At 38.5% G+C, this 25,946-nt stretch overlaps 1 protein-coding gene across 2 annotated transcripts in view; it reads left to right on the top strand.

Annotated features, from left to right (window-relative positions):
* ADCY1 (adenylate cyclase 1) overlaps positions 1 to 25,946 on the top strand; it is a 152,137-nt gene that overhangs the window by 15,476 nt on the left and 110,715 nt on the right. The window lies entirely within an intron of this gene.

The raw sequence follows: 25,946 nt of genomic DNA, 5'->3' as shown, positions 1-25,946 counted from the left end.
ATCAGTGCCTGCCCTTCCTCTTCTCCTTGTCAAGAGCAGAAGGAGATTCACAATATATTTAAATTTGTTTTGCAGTGTCTTTCAGGAAGAGGCTTTGCATAGTACTGTAGTTACATGTATTCAAATAGAGATGTCTTGCAGCAAATTATTGCAAAACACAAAAGAGTACTTGCTGAAAATTAATGATAGAGTGCTTTAAAATACTCTGTCCTGAAACCAGTCTGACTTTGCAGTAGTGTCGCAGGGATGAACTGCTTGCTTAAGATGCTTCTTTTTCAATGACTGTTTTCTCATTGCAGCTGAGAAAATAGTAACTCAAAGCAAACAAGGGATTGCTCACAAACCTTATGCATCAAATCCTTGGCTGAAATTCAGCTTGTCTTATTTACCATTAAAGTTATGGTAATGCCTACAGGTGTCAACTTTGATTAGCTTCTCAACCCTCTGCTTGCTGTACAAGTGCACAAATAACAGGCAATCTGTTGTCCTCTGCAAGACATGGCAAAAAACAGAAAAAGAGTAGAGATAGAGAAGCAAGATGAGTTTCTGAAACTCAGAGATCAATCAGAATAGACTGTGGGTCTCCTTACTCCAGATACTCTTGTCTGGGACAAGAATTTCATAAAGTAAAGACTTCATATTAAGCATCGTAAAGCCGCAAGGAACAGTTTAATATATTTCCAATTACTCTGGGCTAAGTCATACTGCCATTGTTTCTTCTGTTCACTTTCTTTGAGATGAACCTTTTCCTCTGGTCTGCATGACTTGGGGCAGGATGTTCATAAAAGAGTGAGGAGTTTTATGTTACAGTTAATTGCAGCACATTTATGAACCACTTAAAGTTTTTTTTGATGTATTTTCCTCAGTAACTTGGTTATCAACTGCACAAGATATAGAAGAAAAGTTCATTTTGTTTACCCAGAGCAATGACATGAATGTAGACAACAAAGTATAGCTATTTATCTATATATTTTCCAATAGTAGTGGGAATTGTTTCCCTTCATTTTTTCTCTCTTGGGCATAGTGAGGCTACAAATATATTTTTGAATAATTTTCCATCAGGTTTTAGAAGAAACAAGGTGTAATTTTTACATTTTAATGGCTATTCATTATAATTCTGTATCCCAGATATAATGTTGAGATAAAGATGGATGGAGTTAAGCCAGAGCATATATTATTTTCATTCTGATAATGCTAATAAACTAACACTAAGCATGTAGAATCTGAAAAATGGATGGTCCTTAAATGTGTTTTTCTACAAAGATTTTTAAAATTTCTGTTTGGCATTTCTAAAGAAATATTAACAGGCTTTTTGGAGGCAGTACACTGGTATACCTGCAGAGGATTTTGGCTTCTTTTTGCTCCATGACATAAAAGACATAGATGTATTAATAAGATACGTGTAGCTGGCCAAGTTGAGAGGAAGCTTGAAGTAGTCAGTGGTTAGTCAAACAAAAGGAAGAGGGAAGCTGCCTTGCATCCCATTGCTAACTGATGATAATTCCCAGGAGCAGCTTCACAAATATCGTGAGTTAGAAAAATCTTACTATGCACATAATGAAATGTTACCTGTTGCTGTATGTTTGACAGAACATGGATGGAGCATACTTTAGCAGAACGAATCAAAATGATGAAAGAATAGATTAAAAGTTTATGATGTGAGGAATGTAAATGGCTTTGTTTTATAAAATATTGTGAAAAATTACTATTTCCCTCCTCTTGTCTGCTTGCATTTGTGAAACTTTCACTGTGCTTATTTTTTGCTGTTTGAATATTACATTTGAATATTGCAAATGCTAGTCTAAAGTATACAATCGCCTACACAAAGATAGAGCAGATTTATTCTGAAAGTTATTGAAAGAAGTATTCTGCCTGATTTCTATTTTTTCTCTTTCCTCAGTAAGTTTTCCCTTCCCAAAGGAAATGAGTCACAGGATTCTTAATTTCTTATTCTGTCTCTTTTCCTTGTTAGTGTTCTTGCATAGACCTCTCAAAGATTTTCCCTGAACTCATCTCTTCAGCATCTGTATGACTAGGAGAATTCTCTGTTTGTGATATATTTTCTGATTTCTTTTATTATATAGGTGATTAATATAAAATTTTGCATTCCTCAACTCGTGCTTGTGTAAGACCCTCAGAAGAGGAATCCACCTTGGCGCAGCTTCCATTTCTTAAAATTTTCAAGAGTAGAACTTGACGTAGAAATGAGAAAAAACAAAGGGTATCTTTTTGACTGTTCTGCTTCATCCTGGAGTAAGCAATTCACCCAGTGACTTCAGTGGTGGGTTTGCTTGAGTATGATCATCAAGACTCCCCTGTAGACTGTTGTTCGGTATCTAAGTTCAGAAAACAGAAGGAAGTGTATAGGCTCTTTCTGCATGGGTTTTGTACAATTTGAATTTGTGAACCTCTGATAGTAGCTGAGTTCTTGGAAAAAATAAAGTTCTCTCAGCTTCTAAGATTAAGAACATTTTGTCAGTTAAGTATTTGACCTAAAGTCAAGTTTTCCTGCCTACTTAACTTTAGCTTTCTACATTTTACACTTTTTCTAAGAAGATCTCCTTTACTCTGATTACAAAGTAGATCATGATCTGATGGAGGTTTCTCAGGGTCATTACTGAACAGATGTAAACAGAAAATGCTTACAGTACTTAAACTGTTGGTGTTCTTTTTTTTTTTATTTTTTCGCTCTTCTATTTGGTTGGAAGCTCTGTGTGCAACCCTGACCAGCAAGTGTAACATCCTGTGTGTTGCTCTTGACTTTGCATAAACACAATGCGAAAGTACAACTTTACAACTTCTTTTTTTTTTCTTTTTTTTTTTTTTCCTTTTGGAAAGATTATTTATCATCAGCCAGGGAAAAAAAAAATTACACCAGTCAACCGTCAACCTTCTAAAAGTGAAGTTAGCTTTTTTTGTGGATAAATACTCATTGACAGTTCTCATTTTCTGAAGCTTTGATGCAAATGTTAAAAGCCTCTGGGACAATATGAATTGTGGCCCTTGACAAAACACTTTCCAGGGAAACTAAAGGGCTTGCTGTTTCATAAACACTGTGCTCTCAAGGAGAAGTATTTGTCTGTCTGCTGGAGGATTATTTTACATTTAAGCATGTTAATTTTAAAATCATATTCCCCCTGTGAAAAAATAGCTCTCTCATCCTCATCTGGGTATGGACTATTTGAAAGTAAGGCATGGAAATATATTGTACAACTGCACTTGTAGCTGAGGTTTGGGCTATAAATATGACTAGTGTGATATAAGAAACCTGGCAGGTTTCCCTGTGTGCTGCAGCAGTATCCTTTCTACCACCCAGCTAGGGGCTGATGTGCAGTCCCCTCTCAGTGTGGTGTGCTTTGCTGTTCCTTTCTGTTGGAAGATTACTGTTAAATCCCAGGTGAGGCTTTTATTACTGTTCAGTCGTGGAAAGGGTGATGTTTTGAATTGACAGAATATATTTGGGTTGTAGCTATGAAAAAATGTATTACTTTGCTATTGACTTCAACATGTGAACTTTTTGTGGGGAAAAAAGTGATTGTGTTAATGATCTTGTTTCAGAAACTCCGTATGCACTCATATACCACTTGACTAATATCCTCCTTGAATAATTTAGTCATTTGCAATGACCAGCACCGTTTTCCATATTTAAACTCTGAATCAAATCCTGTGTTGTTGTTCTGCTTTTTTGTGATATACTACTTCATGTGATCACAGCATTACAAGCTTAGCTTTTGCATGTCCTATTTAAGTATTAATGCAGGACCAACAGACAGTATGTAAACCCTTCTTGCTTGCTGTAATTAATGTAGCATATCCACAGCTAATTAACTGACTTGGCTGGACTGAAATGACTTCTCAATAGATTAAAAGTAAAGTCTGAAGTGAATATGAAAAAAAAATAAAATATTTGAATGCCTTTCTAATTGTGCTTTGGGTAATATATTTTCGGTATATGCAGAGTGGTTAGTCTGGTGAGATTTAGAGAACACGGTAGATACTGTGGGATCATTATTTAGTTTTCTTGTGCAACTAAAGAGGTGGTCTAGGCACAGTAATTTTGGAAAATGAAGCAGATCTTGTCCTCAGCTATATTTGCATAACCCTTCCTGATTTCTTCACCAAATGCATTCATGTGTATCTGAGTACTGTACAAAACAATGACCTAGATTAGAAGTTTGTTTTAATTATGTATACTCAATTTAGTACATTTTAAAGTTAGTCAGGTTTTTTATGAATGTTAAGTCACATGCAAACTTGTGGCTATTTGTTAAGACATCTTACCTCCAGTGAAGTTCACACAGGTTCAGAGACTCCATCATTTCCTATTTTTTATCTGTTTGCCTGTTCATCCGTTTCTTTCTTTCTTTTGTTCTTTCTTTTTTTTTCTTCTTCATGCTTCTTTTTTCCTTTGTTCCTTTTCCCTCTCTCCTTCTTGTTTGCTTCTGTTGTTCCCTCTTTCTTTCATTCCCTCTTACTTTGATTCCCTCTTCTTCTCTTTTCAGATATATCTCTTTCTCTCTCTCTCTCTCTGTGAGGTGATAGGAGAAAATAAGTAAACAATATTTTCTTCCTTTATGTTATTCCCTCAGGTACAAATGTTGACTTCACTGTGTTCATGCAGACTGCTCAGATGATGATTAGCACAACACGAGCACACTGGAAAATCTGTAGAGAAGTGTACAGGTGCCTGTGACCTTCTGTAGGAATGTGTTCTGTGTCTGACTTCACTGGGGATTTTGACTAAAATGGCCTAAGGAAGAGTAAAGTACAGATTTCAAGATTCGCTTTTCTGGCTGCTTGTACTAGTTCATGGATTAAAGCATTTTAACTTTTGAGACTTGAAAAAAATTCTTTTGTCTTTTTTTTTTTTTTTTTTTTTTTGGTTTGTTTGTTTGTTTGTTTGTTTGTTTTTGGGGTTTTTTTGTTTGTTTTTTTCACAGAGAAGCAGTGACCTACTCAGGTCTCATCACCAAAGTGGTCAGTAAATGTAAAGACATTTAAGCATAAATTTTGTAAAGGTATCCTCTATTTGCTGTTACAAAGGCTAAGTATCACTTTGGAAAAAAATTAAGACATGGTGGTGACCAAATTATATATAAAATACTACATTATCCATATATTCAATGAAACTTGAATTGTGAGGTACAGGCCCTCACACGTATTTATGTTTCACAGTCTCTGGATTGATTTTAGAGACAATTAGGAACCTAAATACCTGTGCAAATACCTTTGCACCCAAGTCAACCCATAGTTGACTGCTTTCAGCTGCCTCGTAGTAATTTCTCCAAGTAATTACTTAGCAGACACTATGAAAACCCTGGTTGCTGATGGAAGCTCTTATTCACATGGAAGAAAGTGCTAAGAATAGGCAGGAAATAACTTTTTTTTACAAGTAGGGCTTAGTTTGATGAATATTGACTCAGGAATCGGTTGCCATTTGTCAGATTCCACATCAGGAGGGACACATGCAAGCTGTGAAGTACAAACGAATGCAGATAGAAATGGTTCAGTGTTACTTTGGGCATTTACTGGGCACAGCAAAGCAAAAGTGATTGAACTCTGATAAATGATTTTAAATGCCTTTCCTCTGCAGAAGGAGGTCCAATTCTCCTTGTTCCATGACAGAAGACCTTGGGATTCTAGCTTGGGCCTGAGGTAGATACCACTGGATGACTTGTGCTACAGAAGCTATGTTACAATAATGCTCCAGCTGTGCTGGAACACATTGCAGGATTGCATTCTGAAAAAGTCTTAGCTGTTGGATTTAATTTGGGCTGAAACATCCAAAAGGTACCTTGTCATGCAACTCTTCATGATCTTGGTAGAATTAAGCCTCTAACTCCAAACATTAGTTCTTGCAACCAGATAGAGCAGTGCAGAAAGAAGTTTATAAGCCTGAGCTCCTGTTTTGCACAGGAGTTAGGGCAGCTTCGCAGGACTGAGTTCTTGCTGCATGGCCATGTGAGTCACATTGTGGTCCCCACAGGCATCTCCATGAGCACCACAGGCTGGTGATTCCCTAAATGTGCACATGAACACTGGCTGCGCACTGCACAACTGGTCAGTTTGTGATTGCCCTTGGTTAATTATTAGACTGTAGTAGGATGTTGTGTTTCAAAGGTCAAGATAGGAACCACTGGTACCAAACAGACAATGAAAAGTGTGTACTAAAATGGTACCAGTGTAATTGCGCAACTGTTTGCTCAGTCACTGTCATTAAAAACATAGTGATACATGCTTGATTAATTATGACAGCCTACCCAAACAGGAGAGAGAGGTTTATTTATACATTCCACAATTAAAAATTGAACTTTATTGCCTGATCCAGAGTATACTTACCACCATAGCTCCAGTGACTTTAGCTTATATAAACTGAAAATCTACCACCTTCTGGTTTTTGCTTTGTTAATCCTATGCTTGATTATAACTAATTTTCAAATAACCACAGAATACGTTTACCATCATTGAATGAGTACTCTGAAAATATTTTAAAAGACAGATTTTAAGACTTTTCTTGTGGCCATATGCTCAGTAACAGGAATAATGTAGTTTGCTGTGAGATCAGACACAGAGGAGAAAGAAAGACATGGTCATACAGAATCACATAGATAAATGCTATCTGTGTTACCAGGAGGGATCGTGGCTGGGCTATCGTGGTTGTAACTGCACAGCTTGGATTTTTGTTCTTAATCACACTGATGAGCACAAGCAATACAGCATCGGGGCTGGGGATTTCAAGAGCATTAGCAGTCACTGAAGACAAGGCATATGAGAAGCATGTGCTAAGTTTTTATGCTAAGAAGTCTGACAAATCTGTGGGAACTGAAGGTCTGGATGAGTTAAGCTGGTATGAAGATATTTTCCCTTTAGAAAAATAGTTTAAAATATTCTTAGAATTTTCTTTGGTTCTCCTTAAACAGTATTATGGCCTGTATAATGCTGAAAAGGAAAAGTTTCTTAAGCTATGATACAGGAAAAACAGCATGCCATGTAGGTTATCTTAAAATAGAAGCTGTTCCTTAGCCACCTCCCACTTGACTGTCAGAGTATATAGCACCACCCCTTGTATTATTAACCTCTGTGAAAATCAATGCCATGCAGAGAAATAAAAAGGGAAAGAGGGTCAGACAGAGTTTAATCAGACAGGCAAATCAACCCCCAAAAACCTCCCATACCCCTTTCTTCAATACTGCTTTAGCACTTTCTCTACGAAAACTAAATTTAATAAAATAGATTAGAAAAAAAATCCCCCAGCAAAGACGTGCATCAGGGTTTTGTTGAACTAGCTGGTCTGTTAGTGCAAAGCAGAAATATGGTTGCAGCCTCCTCTCAAATAAATGTCTTCTTATTGTGCTTGGTATTGAACAGTAGATATTAAAGCACTGCAGTAGGATAACGAATTATCGTAGTAATCATATCATTAATGCATCCATGTTGGGTGTACCTCTGCATACATTTAGAAAAAAGCTGATTTCAGGGAAGGTAAGGACCTGTCCCATCTATTCAAAAGCTTCCTGTGTCTTCTGGAAATAATACTTTCTGCCTTTGTTGCTAGCCACCGTGACGCCATGTCCCTTACCTTCCTCCAAAGATACTGCTTTTGGTAGTGAGCACTCCAGCAGAGCACTTCTAGTCCTGTTGAAGGGTTTGCTGCGTATGTCTCCAGCACTGATCTGTTTCAGGAAGAGTTTTTGGCTTGAAAAATGGTCACATCTGCCTGTCATAAATACAGAGATTTATACAACAAAGTGAGGCCAAATAGAGTATAAAAGGATTGTAGCAGAGACAGGAAAAGCTGAGCTCCAAGTGAGAGTGATATAAGGGAGGCACCCAAGAAATTAGCTGAATGAGAGGAGGACTTTAGTGCTCTGCTCTTGTTCTGCTTGAGATGAAGTGAGACTCACCTCCGTGTACAACAGCCAAGGGACATTTTGCTCATCTCTTATGGATGGGGAATCTCCCTGTGCTTTGGGTGTCAATGTAGCTACTCCCTGGATACATATCTGGATATCTAGACTTTCATATCAAAGTTGCCTTTGTGGAGAGCATGGTCAAGAATATGGTACCTTGAATTATAAAATAAACTCTTATTCTGTGGCCTGTTACCCACTCACAATTCCACGCTTGCTTCACTGTACCTAGTGCCTGGGGCACATTCAGTGCTGTTCTCAGTAGAGTTTTGTCTTAGAGATTTTACTGATGCCCATGCTGTTGGCAGCAGATTTTGGAAACTGCTTTTCTCTCCCTTATTTTTTTCCCTCTATTTTGCTTTTCTCTACCACAGAGTGGGATAATCTCTCAGTAAGATTAATTCAGGCCTTTGAATTATGTCAGGCTGTGGGAAATCATGCACTGTGTTCTATAAGGTTAATAAAAATTAGATGCAGTTGCAGTTCTGCATATCTAATAGTGAGAATTCACTGATTTAGTGATAATCTTGCCCATCATCACACAGTTACCACTAGCTGGCTATTCAGTCCAGCAATTAAACTGAACTGGCATTTCGCTTGCAGACTGGCCACGCTGGTGCTGGTACTAGCAGGTGAGCAGGGCAGAGTGAGGCAGAGAGTGACTGTCAGACCAGGTGACAGGTTGTTTGCCATGGTTGTTGCTCCCCCTCATATGGAGGTCAGTGACTCACCTTCAAGGACTAATGAACCAGCTCATACTTCTGATGTGCTGTAACTTTTTTTTGCACTGTGTATTATATTCTGTTCAAATTCACAGCAAGTCCTTGGAAGGGCCAACACTAAGTGCAACAAACTCAAACTGGAGAGTCTACTGCAGATGATGCCACAATGTTGCGCTCTTCACCCTGACTAGAAGTCCTCTGGTTTCCAGTGTTAGAAGCAAGGGTAGAACTTAGAGTCATGATTCATTTGAGTGAGTGGATAGTTGCTGTATAAAAATTATTTTATTTTATTATAAGTACATCATAAATCACTTGGGAATGGGTCTGTCTTTGAGTAACTATTTCAAGCAGAATTGCATGAAAGTTGTGAATTCACCATTACTTCTGGTTCTAGTTTGGCCAACACTGCCCTTATTCCACCCTTTTTTTTTTTGTCAATACTTAATAAAGCAGCATGTTGATGAAAAGGTTAAATCCCTGTTGTAAACATTTAAGTCCTTTCTGATAATTAATGCCATCTGCATTTGGGATGTAGGAGGTTTACATGTGTGTTTCCAGGAAGGTGGAGTCATCTGCAGGAGTGGAGAGCATGATGTACACTCATAGAATTACATGTGTCCATATTGCTGTGTGGGTTGTCTAAGCACTTAATTAGAAAAACAAATAAAGCATGTCAAGGGGTATTTTGTATGGAATTATGTCAGAGCATTAGCATTTCTTGCTCACTTGCAAAGCTGTGAAACATTGGCTACATGAAGTGAGAGTGGACAATATGGCAGGGCAGCACATATATTTGTGTTGAACTGTAATTAGAAATAATGAAGGACTATTTAATTGCTGTTTTATATTTTATATGTTTTGATTTTATTATAATGTTTGGGATAGCTTTTCGGTCATTCTAAACTGGAATTAGGAACATATTTTTTTATAGATACATACACATATATAAAACATATATAGATGTCACACACACATATATATATACATGTATCATTTTGCAATGGATGATTTTGGAAATAAGTTTAAATTTATTTTCCTTTAAGTAGGTTAAGATATTCCAGTTATCTGATCAATGGAATACAGTCACTGACCTACATTTGTGAGGAAATATTTTTTCTGAAAATGCTGTTTTAACTTTAAAAGAATCATTAATGAAACTTATCTGGTGGCCTAATTTGCATTTTAGATAACTCAGAATTATTAATTATCATGTTATATCCAGCAAACTTTTAATTTCTGCAGAGAAGTATCTAGGCCTTTACAGCTTGAAAGGAGACGATAGCTAAAAACAGCTACATGACAAGGGATAACTGTATGGGATGAAAGGGATTTGCTCTCCTATGGAGTTCCTACTGTGCTATTTTGAATCTCTTGACAGGGTTGCAGGGCTAGCCTCACATATTTCTCCATGATCTATTTTTGGTTTTGGTCCTGGCCCTTTGTATTTGGTGTCTCACAGTGGAGATTTGTGATTCTTTCATATATTTGTTTATATAAATAAAATATCTCCCCAGTGAAATATCAGGGTGGCTGTACAAAACACTGTGATACCAAATCTGTTTTTTCTCAGAGCTAGTGTCACACTTCTCCATTGCAGTGCTTTCTGCGGTGACACACAGGCTGGGATGTGCATCAGTCACTTCTCACACTACCAGACTAGCCAAGGTCTCTTTCCCATATCGCATTGTCTGTGAAAGTCTTCACTTTTAGCTGATGAAAACAGAAGAGACCTTGTATTTTTCCACAGATTATTCTTCCAGCTTGGTTATTGTGCAGAACATGGCATGCAGCTATTCCCAGCCTCTGCCTGTCTGTTTGGTTCAGTCTGTTTTCTCTCACTCAGAAGAACTGCTGAGGAGGGGCTGTGCAACAGATAAAACCAAACAGGATGACCTATCACTTTTGTTGCTAGATCATTCAGCCAGTTTTGTCATCAGTGCTGTGCTTCTTGGAAGCCAGGGTGCAGAAACTGCCTCATCCCATCTCAAATACATAATCATGTTTTGGATAAAGGCAGAAATACAACGTTCTTGCATGTATTTCTGGTCAAATTGCATCATAGGCCCCATCAACTACTTACAGCTGCACATGACAAAATAATAGCTTGTGCAACAATTTTAGTGCCACAGATGGTGGACTTAATGTTAGCTTTGTCTCTTTGTTCCTTTTTATGTCAGCAGCTAGGCACAGCTCTAGCTGGGCTTTGGCCCTTTCCATTTTCTCCATGCATAACTTCACAGCATCCTTGCAGTCCTTCTGAGTAGCCTGCCCCTTCTTCCAAAGGTTATAAATTGTTCCCAAGTTCCAGACAACGCTCTCTATTCAGCCAGGCCAGTCTTCTTCCCTGCTGGCTTGTCTTTCGGTACACAGCGACAGCCTGACCCTGGACCTCTAAGATTTCCTTCTTAAAGACAGACCAGCCTTCCTAGACTCCTTTGTCCTTCAGGACTGCCTCCCAAGGGACTCTGCAACCAGCCTCCTAAACAGATCAAAGTCTGCCCTTCAGAAATCCAAGGTAGCAGTTCTGCTGATCATCCTCCTTAGTTCTCCAAGAATAGAAAACTTGATCATGTCATGATTGCTATGCCCAAGACAACCCCCAAACAACACATTACCCGTGAGTACATCTCTATTAACAAACTATAGGTGCAGAGGGGCACCTTCCTAGTTGGCTGTGTCAGGAAGTTGTCTTCCATACACTCCAGGAGCCTCCTAGACTGTTTCTTCTCTGCTGTGTTGTATTTCCAGCAGACATCTGCTAGGTTAAAGTCCCTCATGAGCACAAGGACTAGCGATCGTGAGACTTCTCCCAGCTCTCTGCAGTATACTTCACCTGCGTCTTCATCTTGGTTGGTTGGTCTGTAACAGATTCCCACCAGGATATCCACCTTGTTGGCCTTCCGCTTGGTTCTTACCCATAGACACTCAAACCTATCATCACCCTCATCAAGCTCCAGACAATCAAAACACTCTCTAACATACACCTTCTTTCCTTCCTTGCCTGTCCCCTCTGAAGAATTTATAGCCATCCATTGCAGCACTCCAGTTGTGGGAGTCATTGCACCATGTTTCTCTGATGTGAACTACATCATAGCTTTTCTGCTGCACAGTGCATTTGTATAGATGCACTTCAGCTGGCTATTGATCCAGCCCCCCTTTTCTGGCAGGAAGCCCTGATTCCTATGTGACCATTCTTAGGTGCTTCCACAGTTTCTAGCATGTGTATAACCCTTGTGTCTTCTACCACTTGGCACTTCATCCCCTATCTCTGCTGAGACGGCAGATCAAAGGGCCTCACTAGCACCCCGTCCCTCGAATGGTGGTATGCTGCCCTTGGGTTCACCTCTGCTGTGCGTGATTTTCTCTCCTTCCCCCTTCAAATCAAGTTTAAATGTCTTTCAGTGAGCCCTGCTAACTCCTGCCCGAGGATCCTTTTCCCTCTTTGAGACTGGTGTGGCCCATTGGTCACCAGCAGGCCAGGTGTCAAGTAAACCGACCTATTATAAAAAAACCCAAAATTCTCCCAGTGACACCAGTCCTGCAGCCAGGTATTGATCTGCTGGGTCTTCCTGTATCTTACCTCATCATACTCTGCAGCTGCAATGACAGAGGAGAATGCTACTTGTGCTCCTGATCTCTTAACCAGTTGTACCAAGGCTCTGAAGTCGCTTTTTCACTTTTCAGTCTCATTGCTGCCTACTTGAAAAAATAGTAGAGGATAATAATCTGAGGCCCTAACCATGGAAGGAATTTTTCTCTTCATGTCTGTAACCCTGGCCCTAGAGAGGTAGCAGACTTCCCTAATAGATGGGTCTGGTCTATATATAGAGCCTTCTGTTCCCTTTAGAAGGGGATGATCATGACCCACCCTTTTTTTTTTTTTTTTTTTTTACAGCAGCTGTGGAGGGTGCAGACTGACTTCTCCTCTGTGGCACTTCCAACTCAGTTGAACCACCTTCCTCAATATTTTTCTTTGGTTCCACTTTTCTAGATTATTTTTCCACTGTAACTAACTTAAATGTACAATGCATCTTGAAAATCAGCACCTCCATAATTGTCACTAACTTCCTTGTGGAAGTAACCAGGGCCAATACTTTATGACTTAATACATATATCTGTGGCATCTTTATTCATTTTGTTTAACTGGAACAAGTTTCCATGCAGTGGTGCAGCTCATGTTGCTTACTCTTCAAATACACGCAACCACTCAAGGGGTACAATTTGAAAAATAAGATTATTTGTGAAGTGTGGGTTATTTTTTGGCCAGGTGAGTTCCTGGAGCCAGTTAAACATGACTGCTGGCACAGGATAAGAACAAGAGTCAGCACAAGGCCAAGTAGCATCAGAGCAGTGTCCTCTTCAGCTGGGTCAAGCTGTCTTGCTGCTCCCTGCCTCCCACTCCTCATTTAATGCATATGTAGCAGCACTAATGCAGCTCTGCAGCATAGTGCAGAGCTTACAGAATCCATTCTAGCACTGAAACAAGAAATATTATGGCCACAATAGCACAGCATTGCACCCAGAAGGATAAACTCTCCTAAGAGAGGGTTTTGAGTCTTTCTGGCAGAGAGACTGTGCTGTTGCGGACAAACAGCTTTCAGAGCTCAGCTGGTGATGTCTTTGCAGCACTGTGCTGTGCTCAGAAGACATACAATTACTGGTCAGCCTTAGGACATATGCCTTTGAAGGTTATTAGGTAACTGGCTTTCTATTTGAACTGTGAAAAGAAGTCTAACACCCTAAATAAACTGACTCATTAGGCCATGTCTTCTGCCAAACAGTTGCATTGCTAAATCAAATTATTGATCCACTTACACTTGTATCCTACTCATACCAGTAGTCTTGTCTTGATTACTCAAAAAGCCATATTGTGCATGCACTAGTCACTAACCTCTGGAAAACCAGTGGTGTTCCCTGTCAGGACCTTGAGGGACTGCAGTGGTGAGCTCTAACACTCCAAGCTGTTGTATTACTAGATTTCATTAATTCTGCAGTTGTACAGATGAGAAGCAAGATTTTTACATATATTGGCGTAATTTAGACAGGAAAAAATGTAATTACTTGGTATATTTCCTACACTGAACTAATTATGCTCTATGTTTCACTGGAAAACTGTCTCACTCAATGTCCCTTTGAGGACAGGTCTCTAAGGGTAGTGTTGTATATAGTTTATAGAATCTGAACACAATTACAAACATATATTAACATGTATAAAATTATTTATAGAGTTCTTTCTAAAGCTTTAATCTCAGTTCTTGCCTCAGTTCTTGTGCTTAATTAATTCTGACTATATAAATTGAGCCTTTAGTTGTTCAATATGAAAATCTGCCTGTTTTGAAGAATATTTTTTAACATGTCAAAGCAAAGCAATATAGCACATGAAACACGCAAAGTTGGCAAATGTGATGCCCATCTACAAGAAGGGTTGGATAGTGTGGTGTCATGGTTTTGTTAAAAAACAAGTTTCTCTTTTAGTGAATTTTGCCTGTCAGCTAAAGCCTTCATATTAGCTGCATTTTCCTGGAGAACCCGACACATGTTTTTTTGGTAAACCTAGCAATGGAATGCAAACTTATTGATAAGCACAGATGGATATCTCGCGAGAGGGGCAACAAGAAACTGGTGACCGAGAGACTGACCAATGGTGTATAACATTCCATTCACGTGAATACTTCATATAAAAGTGGGAGATCACGAGGATCTCGTCCCTTTTCCCTTTTTCCTTCCCTTTTTCCTTATGGCCGACATTAGGAAAGGACCTTGCTGGTCGTCCCTGCAAACTGAGGCCTAGTGACAGACTGAATCCAGCTCCAGTTGGCTACAGAGTCTAATCCAGGACTTTGGGTACTGGCTCTGCCGTTGCTGAGACTTTCAAGATCGGTTTTGTATATTTTGTATTATTTTCTCTATTCTTATTAGTAGCATTAGTAAAACATCTTTAATTTTTCCAACTCTCTTCTCTCTGTCCTTCTTTCCCTCCCGATCGCCTGTCCTTAGTGGGAAGGGGGGAGAGGGAGGGGCAAAAGGGGGAAGTGGGGGGGAAGAGGAGGTTAACAATACATCTGCCAGGGTTTGATTGTCACCCCGCAATCTTAACCCTCGACATATGGCCAGTAAGACTAAGGGAGTGATCAATCCCTTGCACTTGGCGCTGGTGAGGCCCCACCTCAAATGCTGTGTTCAGTTTTGGGCCCCTCACTATAGGAAAGACATTGAGGTGCCAGAGGGGGTTCAGAGAAGGGCAATGAGGCTGGTGAAGGGTCTGGAGCACAAGTCTGACATTGAGCCACTGAGGGAACTGAGGCTGTTTAGCCTGGAGAAAAGGAGGCTGAGGGGAGACCTTATTGCTCTCTACAACCACCTGAAAGGAGGTTGGAGCGTGGATGGTGTTGGTCTCTTCTGCTGAGTAGCAAGTGATAGGAAATAGCCTCAAGTTGTGCCAGGGAAGGTTCAGATTGGATATTAGGAAAAGATTCTTCATGGAAAGGGTTGCAAAGCAGTGGAGGAGGCTGCCCATGGAAGTGGTGGAGACACCATCCTGGGAGGTATTTAAAAGGTCTATAGATGAGGCTCCTAGGGACATGTTTTGATGGTAGATTTAGGTTATGGTTGGACTAGGTGATCCTGAGTGTTTCTTCCAACCAAAATGAGTCTATGATTCTATCTTTAGCACATATCTCATTTTTAATTCCCTTCTTATAGACTTGTATTTTCCAGGATTGTTTCTGACATAATCATGTAATGATTTAGAAACTACTTATTTCAGAACACTACTATTATCAGGAGGTATTAGAAAATATTTAAATCATTTACAAGTTATTGACTGAACAGGTGATTTGTAATTTAATCTTTCTGCAGGTAAGCAAATCTTTGCCATGGATTTATTAATCTGCCAGACTTGCGTATATTGTCACTTGCTAATATACATATTGTATAATCAACAGTGCTATATTTGCTTTTATTATGAGCCTCTTTTATACACTTCTAAGATTAGCATGATTCAGCACATATCTTTATGATGTCAGGGCCATCTTTTCCTGTACCTGTGCAGTCTTTATGATACAAACCCTTTGAGACTTATGGGATAGTGCGTTGTTTAAAAAAAGTAATCTCTATTTTTTGCTGCATTGGGGGAAAAAAAAAAAAGCCTCGATCTCTTGTCTGTATTCTGATAATGCATCTTGTGCCTTTAAGAACAGAGACTTCAGTGGAAAGTAGGCTAACTATTGTTTGGTCCACCAGACCAAGCTGGAGCTGCTCCACATTAACCTCTCCCAGAATGCACATACTGTGTGTAACCTTAGCACCATCTCTTTTCAGCTGCAAGTCCACACCTGTCAGGCATTATTCTTGTTGTTTTAGATGTAGTCAAATGCAGTCCTTGATTTATCTTGCATCTTAAAGAAAACACAGAGCCTGTGTCAGAAAAAAGCAAAAATGCAGGAGCACTGAAGAGTACATGTCCTGTTCCATACTTGTTATTGCTTTGTTTCTTTGTGGAAAAAAAAAAAAAAAGAAAAAAAAAGTGCAGTCAGCAAAACCTTAAGAGGGAATTTGTTAAGAAAGATGTAATATGACATAATATGACATATTACAGTAGTTGCAATTGACTCTTATTATGTTTTTACCAGTGAACAGCTTGCTTTGGGGCCTAACATACTGTCCTGTCTGTCTCATTTGTTTTGAAGCAGAATAAGATATTACAAAAGTTTTCAGCTGTAATTTTCATGATTCTCCATAACTCATTTAAATCTCACTCTTGTCTTTTTCAGGACATAAAATTCTGCTGTTTGCAATCTCTTATAATATGTAAGTGGAAATAGCACTTTTTCTCTTAGCATTGCACATTCTTAATTTGATGGACAGCCTTAAGCTAATCAGAACTGACAAGGTATTCAAAGCAGAAAAAACACCTACCAGACAGTTTGTAGGAAGGAGGACTTTTATCATTTAAATGCAAGTTGGGATGAGTTTCTGAGTGTTTTGGTAGCTGTAGGAGCAAAAAAAAACCCCAGGAAGCTACCTCATTCACAATTCAAAGAATAGCAGTTCATGATCCTTACTTGTCATCTCTTTCATTCAAATAAAAAAAAAAAACTTTCAAAAATTTTGCATACCTCCCTCTAACGAGATAGAGCAAAATGTGACATTGGGGGGAAAAAAAAAAAAAAGGAAAAAAGCATTAGTTCAGTCAGTCTTCAAAATTGTGCAAAATTTTATCTAAATTTGGCATCATATCTGTAATTCTAGCTGCCTTATTATTTCCTCTTTTCTGCTCAGAGCAAGCATGTTTCAGTTCCACTTTTTATCATTATTTTCCTTCTTTCTTTTTTTTTTTAATTTTCCCTTTACCCTCAATTATTCTTCCTCTTTCAAAAACACACTTGATTTATGTTCTGTTGTCTCTTACACACCTCCAGGTTCATGATTTAATACTTTGATATATTTCTACAGTTCAACTCTTTTTAAATGCTTGACATTCACAACATTGTGACTTTTTTTACAAAATCTTTTCTTTTTTGTATTCAAATGGTGTTATATTAAAACAGAAACAGAAAACCTACACAAAACAAGATCATATAACAGAAGAAGTTATTAGTCATGTGCTCTCATGATATGTCTTTAAAAGTATCCTGTTGCTCATAAAATCAGCATATTGTTCTTTCTAAGGTCCTGATCCAGCAATGAGGTTCGTATTAATCAGTTTGGAACACTAGCCAAATTCCCAACTGCAGAATCATTCTTCCATTTTTTTAGCACACTCAGACTATTTTTAGTCATACAGCGTAGAGATTGTAACAACAAAGTTGATTTTTAGGATCACTGAAAATGAATAGAATTTGGTCCTTTGGTCCTAAAACTTCAGAATTTCTTTGTCTTCTTTTGAAATAATTGACTGATTAATTCAATTGTCAAATAGAATTATTAAGCAGAGATATATCCCCTTGTTTTCCTAGTAAGTCTCTCAAGTACTGCTATGACTGGAAATATTTTTTTTAATCTTCCATCCATTTCTTGATTGATCAATTGCTTAGTTACATACTGTATAGCTGGTTTCTCTTTGCAAAAATAATTTTCAAAGTTGAACAAGAAAATGGCTATCATTCTCTATTTCTTCTGCTTAAATTGTTCCTTTCAAGTTTGACAGTATGAAAGCTCTCAAGTGCCAACACTGACAGAAGTTGCCACAGCTTAAATGACCCTGCAGAGCGAAAATCTTATTATCTGCAGTGACAGCTCTTGCAAGTTGTAAAGCACAATAGGAGAAAAGTAAATGGAGTCTGTGTAATAGAACATAGTTTCCTCAAGGCAAACACTTTCATCTTTTCAAGACATTTGACCAGAAGTGACATCATGCACCAACTGATTCAAATATCTGCATGGAGAGAAAAAAAGAGTAAAGAGATATAAGAGGACATTCGTCAGGTCTAGCAGGCAATCCTTCTGGTGGAGAGGGAGATGGGCTGAGATCAGTCTAGTCCTAATGCAGTCATGTTTTCATTTAACAGTACACTGGCAGCCAGAGCACTTTTTCCTCTCCTTATCTCCGTCTGCCTTCATTCATCTGGAAAGAGACCAAGTGCTTCGGCAATGAATGAGAACCAAGGCCTCGCAGTTTAGTAATTGGGTATAGTTTGCAGGTGACTTGCTAGAAGACTTCTGTATATTTCTTAACATTGTTGGGGCAGACTCTTTTTAGTGACATAAAATAAGTATGAGGCCCCATGCTCAATATGAAAAATGTGTACCTGGCACTGCTTGCATCACCAAAAATAAATTGAATTTGCTATATAGAAACTTAAGTAATGCATTTCAGCATGATTTCCTAATAGTGAGTTCAATACAGTGTAATATTTGGACAACTGCTTGAGCTGTTTTTTATTTTTTCAGCTGTGATATGCCTGTGATTGTACCTAACTGACATACACTGACTTGGGAACCTGGTTGTATCCATGGCTGTCTCCCAGATCTTGAGAAAGTCCCCTGAAGCTAAATTTTGAAAAGGCACTTAGAGGTTTTAAGGATGGGTGCTGGATTTCCTAGGTTTTATGCACCCAGCCTTCCAGGAGGAAAATTCACAACATCTTTAGAAGTCACCTGTGTACAGCACAGGAGAGTGCCATTTCAGTACCAAACAGATGATGCAGTGTCTGTGCAGCATGTAAAATAAGCCCTGGGGATAGTACTTTGTCCCCAGCAGCGCAGTTCCTAGTCTTGACAAGACCCAGCTTGAACAGAGAGAACAGAGAGAACAGAGCTGGGACTTGGGAAGACCCATGTATTGTCAGCAGCTCCATCACTGGCTGACCCAATGAGCCCTCCGCCCCGGCGCTCTTTATTGGCAAAGCTTTATGGAGCACTTCTGAGTTTTTACAGAAAACACTTTGACAACTAAAGCTGACGAGTAAGAGGTCCTGAGGGAAAAGCTGAAATTTTGTTTCTGCTGCCAGAATGTGCAGGAGCTCAGAGCACAGCTATCAGTCTTCAGTAAGCTAAGTCCCATAAGAGGCACATTGTGGACTACGTTTTATGGATATGACCAAATCATGCCACAGGACCGTGAGACAACAGTTAGTTCACTTGACTGATGGAACACAGTGGGCTGCAAAAGGAGGCTGTCCCTCTTTGACTGGGCAATCTTCCTCCTGGGTTGTTACAGGAGCAATCTGAAAACCTGTCGCCCCTTGCTGAACTGAAACCATGGCCTCATTCTGTGTCTCTGTAGTCTGAGAGCTGTAAACTAGATAGGAAACACTTACTGTCTACAGCAGCCAGGCACAAGACGGAGGCTCTACATGTTATTTCTCAGTCATGTACAGGACTCAAATGAAGAAAAATTGCGTTTAAGATCTGAAGATCCCATCATGTAGCAACTGTAGTCCCACCAAAACTTTCAAACTATCTTGGATTGTATATCCCCACAAATATTTATGTATTTAACTACAGCAGCTTAAAAAATAAAATGTATTAAGATGTTCAGATGGGTTCTTGTGGGGGAATAAGTACTGGCAAGGAACCATGTGTTGCATACAGCAAATGCAGACAGATTTTGGACAAGAGATTACTGTGCTACTCTCTAACTGCACAACATGCCATTATACTAACTAATAGGAAAAGGAGAGAAAGCTGCATTTTTTTGCTTGATATAGAACATCTTCAGGGGCTGATCACCTGGACTCTGTCAAGCAAGTAAATAACATGCACAAATAAATAAAAATATTGGCCAATATTTCTATAGAAATTATTTCAAATAGCTTTGGCAAAATATTCTAAGTTTTTTGTGATAGATGCTTAGGAACAATTGCAATGTCCAAAAACCTCCAACCATAACAACCCACCGCAAAAGCACAAAAGAACTGAGGTCTTATTTGTTTGATCGTGACTTACAATATACCATAAAAGAATGCAACAACTAAATCAGGAAAGACATGTGACATTTGCCCATTTGCCTCTCTCAGCACAAAGAAATTTGTGGGATGTGACATGTAAACCAGTTAATAAGAATATTTTGACTTTTTACTGGGTAGCTCATTATGTCGGCTTTCCACAGATCGAAGTGACTGAGATTATATTAATACATTTAAGGTGTATGTTCTGCTGTGAACCTGTTACACAGTCTGGAGTGCAGTACCACAATGTAACAGCAAGAGAAAGAAATATAATAGCTGAGATATCATCTCTCTCATATCTTATCTGAGAGGCATTCATAGCCTCTCATATAGTGAAAAACTGGAGATCAGCCAGTTCTCTTTTGTACCTAGACTTGACTGATTAGTATGGATGACTGGGAAATTGTACTTCTTCACATGTAATATTCTTCATATATTCTCTTCTGTCTGTGATAGCCTCTGCCCTTCTGTTGGCTTTGGAGAGAGTTTGTTGCCTTGCACTAATGGTCCTCCCAGTGCGTGCTTCCAAGTTAAAAGGACATGGCCTTTAGAGAAAGGTGCAACAAATGAACTTTTAACATTGTGGAGCTCAATGACTTTGTTTTTTTAGGGGGCATTTATTAGAAAGTTTTAGGGCATGTATTTTAAATAGCGGTTATAAATTATGTCTTGTACTTAGTCAAACGTATGCAAACAGAGAGAGAGAGACAGAGTGTACTTCTGCAATTATACATTGTGCATGTACATTTCAAAAAAACTAGCTGTGCTTAACAGACATAGCATCCTGGGTATCCTGAAAGTCTCTCTTCACTTGTATAGTTATAGATACTCCAGTGCTCCTGTATTTTCCTCAGCAGTGACATCTGCTCTCATTCAATGCATTATCACTGAAATAATTAGTCACTGATTCCCTCTGAGAATATGCTGTAGATTCAGGAGGGATGCAAATGAAGACAAACATCACAGAGAATAGCACAGCAGAGCAGTATTTTCTTAGTACGCGGCATAAACCAGTTAGGACAAAAACTAACAAAATTAAAACAGGATATTTATTAAAAATGGGAATACATTTATTTAATCTGGAGAAAATTTGTTCGGCTGCCTTCTCTAGTAGAATGATGTGCTTTCTGGGATGCAGTGAGGGGGACAAGTTCTCTGTTCCTATGTTATGTCACTTGAAGCAAACAGAGGGAGCAGATACAGTAATTAAGTGTTCTCAAAAGGTTACAAAGTGAGTTGATTGAATGAATTACTAAACTTGACAAAATCATGTCAGGATCAAGAGGCAATCATGCATTCTCTTTTATGTAGTCTTGTGCTGTAAATAAAACACTGCTTTAATGGTAACATTTTCCGTAACAGGAAAAAGATGAACTATTTTTGTCTAAACTTGTAAAAGGTCTTGTTCATTATATCAATAATTTTCATGAACAGCACAGTCTTGCTTTCCTCTTCAAGAGTTTTAATGGTGGAAGCACTGACTCATTTTGGTAAGCTGCTCATGACTCTCCTTAAAGGCATGCCTCACAATAGACATTCATGTTTTACAAATACACATTTGATTGCCATATCTCAAAGCATTTTGACAGAATGAGTAAATGTGACATCGTCTGCATAACAGGAACAATAGTGGCACAGAAATTACTTGCAGTAAAATTCAATTAACAGGGAAAACTGGAAGTAGAATCCGAACCCTGCATAACTCTCATCTTAATGAGTTTTGTGAGGGTTAGGACATACGAGAACTGCATTAATCTTGTCTTTTCTTCAAATTTCAACCTTCACCTGGAAATGCCAGCCATTTTTCCTACATATTCCACTCTTACTTCATGGGATATCGGGAGAACTCATGCTGCTGAAAATAAATAAAATATTGATATTAGCCACTAAATTATAACCCTTGGCATAGTAGCTATTGAAATGCCTTCTCAGTCCCATTCATGTGAAGTTTTAGAAATCACAATGAAGTTCTGAGGAAGTCTCCTGAAGTTTTCTGGGAATTTGTATTTCTCATTTAGTGTACTTCAGTTGAGTATTTCAATATCTATCAATATTAATGCCACTTTGTAGTCTTTGAGTGATCCAGAAGTCATTTGCATGTTTGTGAAATAGCCACATCTTCCTATGAGGCAATTTTGTGAGACAAGCAGAAAGCTATTCCACAATGAAAATCAGCCTCAGGTTTGAATCATCTACTATGCAGCTGTTTACCTGATAGCAGAGTTAGTGTGCTGAGTAAACAGAGGCCTCTCAACAGGAGCTTTCACCATTTGTTTGAGAGAACAAGTGCATGCCATGAGTGTACACATGAGGGTTCCTGCTTTGATGGTAAAAGAAGTGGAGAATAAATCCTATCTGGAATAGAGAGAAAAGTTTTGAGACACTCTTCAAAGAGCCTCTCAACTAATCCCAAGGGACACTCAAAAAGTGGGAGATTATTCTGGGGAATTAAAAAAAAAAAAAAAAAGGAGATCTTTAATTGAACTCCACAAGCCCCGTGTATGCATGTGAATGTTACATGCTTCTTACCTCCAGAATTATTTGCTCACTCCCTGATGGGAGTTCCCTACCAAAACTAACTTAAGACCTGGGAACGTCAGCAGATTAAAAATCAGGAGAGACAAAAATTTGGTTAAAATACCTGCTGGAGCTGCCAGTCCCTCTTCACTGGCTAGGCAGGCCACAAGAACTAGCTCTCTGTCTTGGAAGTCTTCCTTTGGTAACACCCTCTAGAGCCAGCACAAGGAACTATGCCAGAGTTCATCCAGTGGCAGAAAGTCTACCCAACCAAAGACTAGAGTAACCTAAATCTCAGGATGCTGGTATGGAAGTGCAGCATATATGCTGAATGCACAATAAAAGATTCAGCAACAACAATTAAAAAAAAAAAAAAAAAGTCTTTAATGACCCTGATTCCTTTTTTTTTTATTCTGTCTGACCTATAATCTCATTATGGAATGTGAGAGTAACATTGTTTGAAAGAGGTTGCAGCATAAAAATGTCTTCGAGACACTTTGTGTTGCATTAAGTAAATTGTTTCTTTGGTAGTACTGTAAATAGAAGGCAATGGTGAAACCTGAAGAGCACTCTCTGCTACTAAGCAGTAGTATAGTGAATATTGTAGGAAGGATTTAAAATTTAATACCTTGATATTTCAGCAGTTCTAAAGGCCTCAGTACCTCTTCAAAGATTCTTAGTTTTAACAGCAAGTCTCTCAACCTCTTATGGAGTTATGGCACATAATATATGTAAGTTATATATGCATGCCTGTGTGTATATATATAGTGGTACATATTTACATACTAAAATGAAAAGGACCAGGAAATGGCATGCATTTGAGGAACATAAAGAGAGAGATGTATGTAGTTTGCAATTGGGAAAAAAAACCAGTAATTAAGCAGAAAATGGGTTGTGGAGGGAAGGAACTCATACCTCAGGAGACAATCTGCCCTACTTTCTTTTCTCACATTTTGAAATCTATGAATATTTTACTTGCTTTATCACTTTTCCTGATTCCCTGCAGGCCAGAGCTGACAGCTAAGCCTCTGTTTTATCTTAAACTGTTCAAAGCATGTCAGAAAATTACTTACCCTGCTGAGTCTGAAAGCAGCTGGATGATTGCAGGAATGCACTTACTGGTTACCCCCAGTCCAGGTGATCACCATCACTTGAGTGAAATCGTAGTGATAGTCCCAGAACAGCTGGCAGATTGTTACAATACACGGTCTTTTACTGTTTCCAGTTAAAGTCCAGAAACTGAGTTGACTATTTTTTTTTTTAATTCTCTCTGGAAGTAATTATTTATGTCTTGGGCCACTGTGAAATCAGCACATAAAGATAGTATTAGTTTTTCACCCTGCATAATTAGGAGCTGGTTTGTATATGAACACAGTCAAGTAGTTGCACTGTGTAACTGTGTTAACAGGTTATTCTGTGGGTTCTTTCTACTGCCTTTGAATATGGCCTTTACAAATCCTTTTGTATTTTTATTCTATTATACTTCTAAGAATTAGCTTTAAAATACACTGTTGTCTCTACACTGCAGCATGATAAAATGCAGGGATAAGGTGAGTGTGGCCACATTCATATCTCTAAAAATAGGATTCTACTGGAATTTCTACAGGAATTTCATTTTAGTAGGCTTTAACTTGTGCTGAAAATTTATATACCTCAAACATTTCTCTGTGATAACACAAAATAAGGCAGGATAGGAATTGCACTCTTCATGCTCAGTCTATATCATGAAATAAGATGCTCATGTACTGCTCATCTTCAATTTTTTACCATCTACAGATGTGAGAAATGACATGTAAGTAACTGGTATAAGAGATTCTCAGGTTGAAATTAATCTGATTGATGACACCTGAACCCACATTTTACAGTTCTCAACAGGGAGCCATAACACCATTCTTCACTAGTGTTAGCTCCTGTGAGATAACTCTTTCTTTTTCAATATCTGAGGAGAAAGAAAATGCTAACACTGGGCACAGCTCCCTTTATTGTCACAGGGTATCTTTTGATTTTGTGCTGGTGAGAATGTTTGCAGGGAAGTTGTTGTTGATGTCCTGTTAAGTAATATCAACCAGGTATGAAGGTAAAAGAGGAGCTGTGAATCCGTGAAGGTCAGGAGAACCCACCCAAAATGAATCTTTCCATTCTCCCCACTATACTGAGATCATAAGAAGTGGAGATGTATACTGCTATTAGTTATACACGTCAGAAACTTTCTTCTTGATTTTGTAGGGTGAAACATTTCCCAAAGTTTCTCCAAAATCAGCAAGGAGTTTCTGGATGTAATTTTGGATCTTTACTTACTGTATTGGCTGGATTTAAGCCTTCAGCACTAGTCCTGCTAGTCAGTGAACATTTTCTACAATGATGTCAATGGTTCTATTTTTCTTAAAACTTTATTGTGTTTTTGGCACAGCTGGACTCACTATGCAGTGCTAACAATGGCAGTGGTCTCCAATTTACAGTAGCAGATCACAGAACAGTAGAGATGTGCTAGCTTGAAATGTGTACCTTGAATTAAGAAATAAATGTCAGGTATATGGTCTTTATGAACTATTTTAGGTGCACAGGAATTGTACATGAATTATATTACTTGCTGTAATGCCTTTCTTTGCTCTTATTATACCAAATCATGGCCAATTCATGTGCCAGCTGATTTCTGAAATATTGGAATATGTGAGTCCCATGAACCCTTATCATGATGCTGTGGTAGTAACTAGAGTAAATATGGAGAATGAGAATTAAAATATATGGGGTAAATAGGTCTTATTGCCTCCTTTCTAATCAACTACTGCATTGAATTGCAGAATTTGCCATCTGAAGACAATGTACAGACATTAGAGATGGGGTGAGAGACTTAGGCAGTATTGTCTTAGATAGGGAGATTGTGTGCAAGCCACTGTTGAGTTATTTAGGTTAGTTAACAACTTTATCACATACTGTAAAAACATTTAAAAAATCCAGAAGGGTAATTGGGTCATTTCTGTCTCCATCAAAGCACTGTTCATAGAAGTTGTTCCAAAGTAATTAATTGTTCCTGTTTATATTATTGTGATGGGGCTTGGTTTGTGCCAAGGGCCATCAATTGAAAGCACTCAGCGCCTTCTGAGAGGACTGCTGCAGAATAGCATCAACAATATTTTGGATGATTTCTCAAAAAGTACAGTGTGGTTGCTAACAGTATAGATATGGGAAGCAAAGCAGATTTTCCAAGTGCAAATTGCACATTATGGCAGCTTGGGGTACCCAAGCATACATTTTGATTTAGTCACAGATTTTGTCAATGCCTTGCATCTAAACTATAAAGAAAGGGGCAGTAGTCTCCCTGCTTTACAAAGGCATAGTAAAATAATTTTGGTCTTCTGGGCATCTTGCAACAGAACAGATGCTGAAGATACTACTTTCTTTATTAG

Source organism: Patagioenas fasciata, chromosome 2 (genome assembly GCF_037038585.1).
Source record: "Patagioenas fasciata isolate bPatFas1 chromosome 2, bPatFas1.hap1, whole genome shotgun sequence".
Lineage (NCBI taxonomy): Eukaryota > Metazoa > Chordata > Aves > Columbiformes > Columbidae > Patagioenas > Patagioenas fasciata.
Note: the sequence above shows the minus strand (reverse complement) of the source record. Positions and strands in the feature narration are given on the sequence as shown.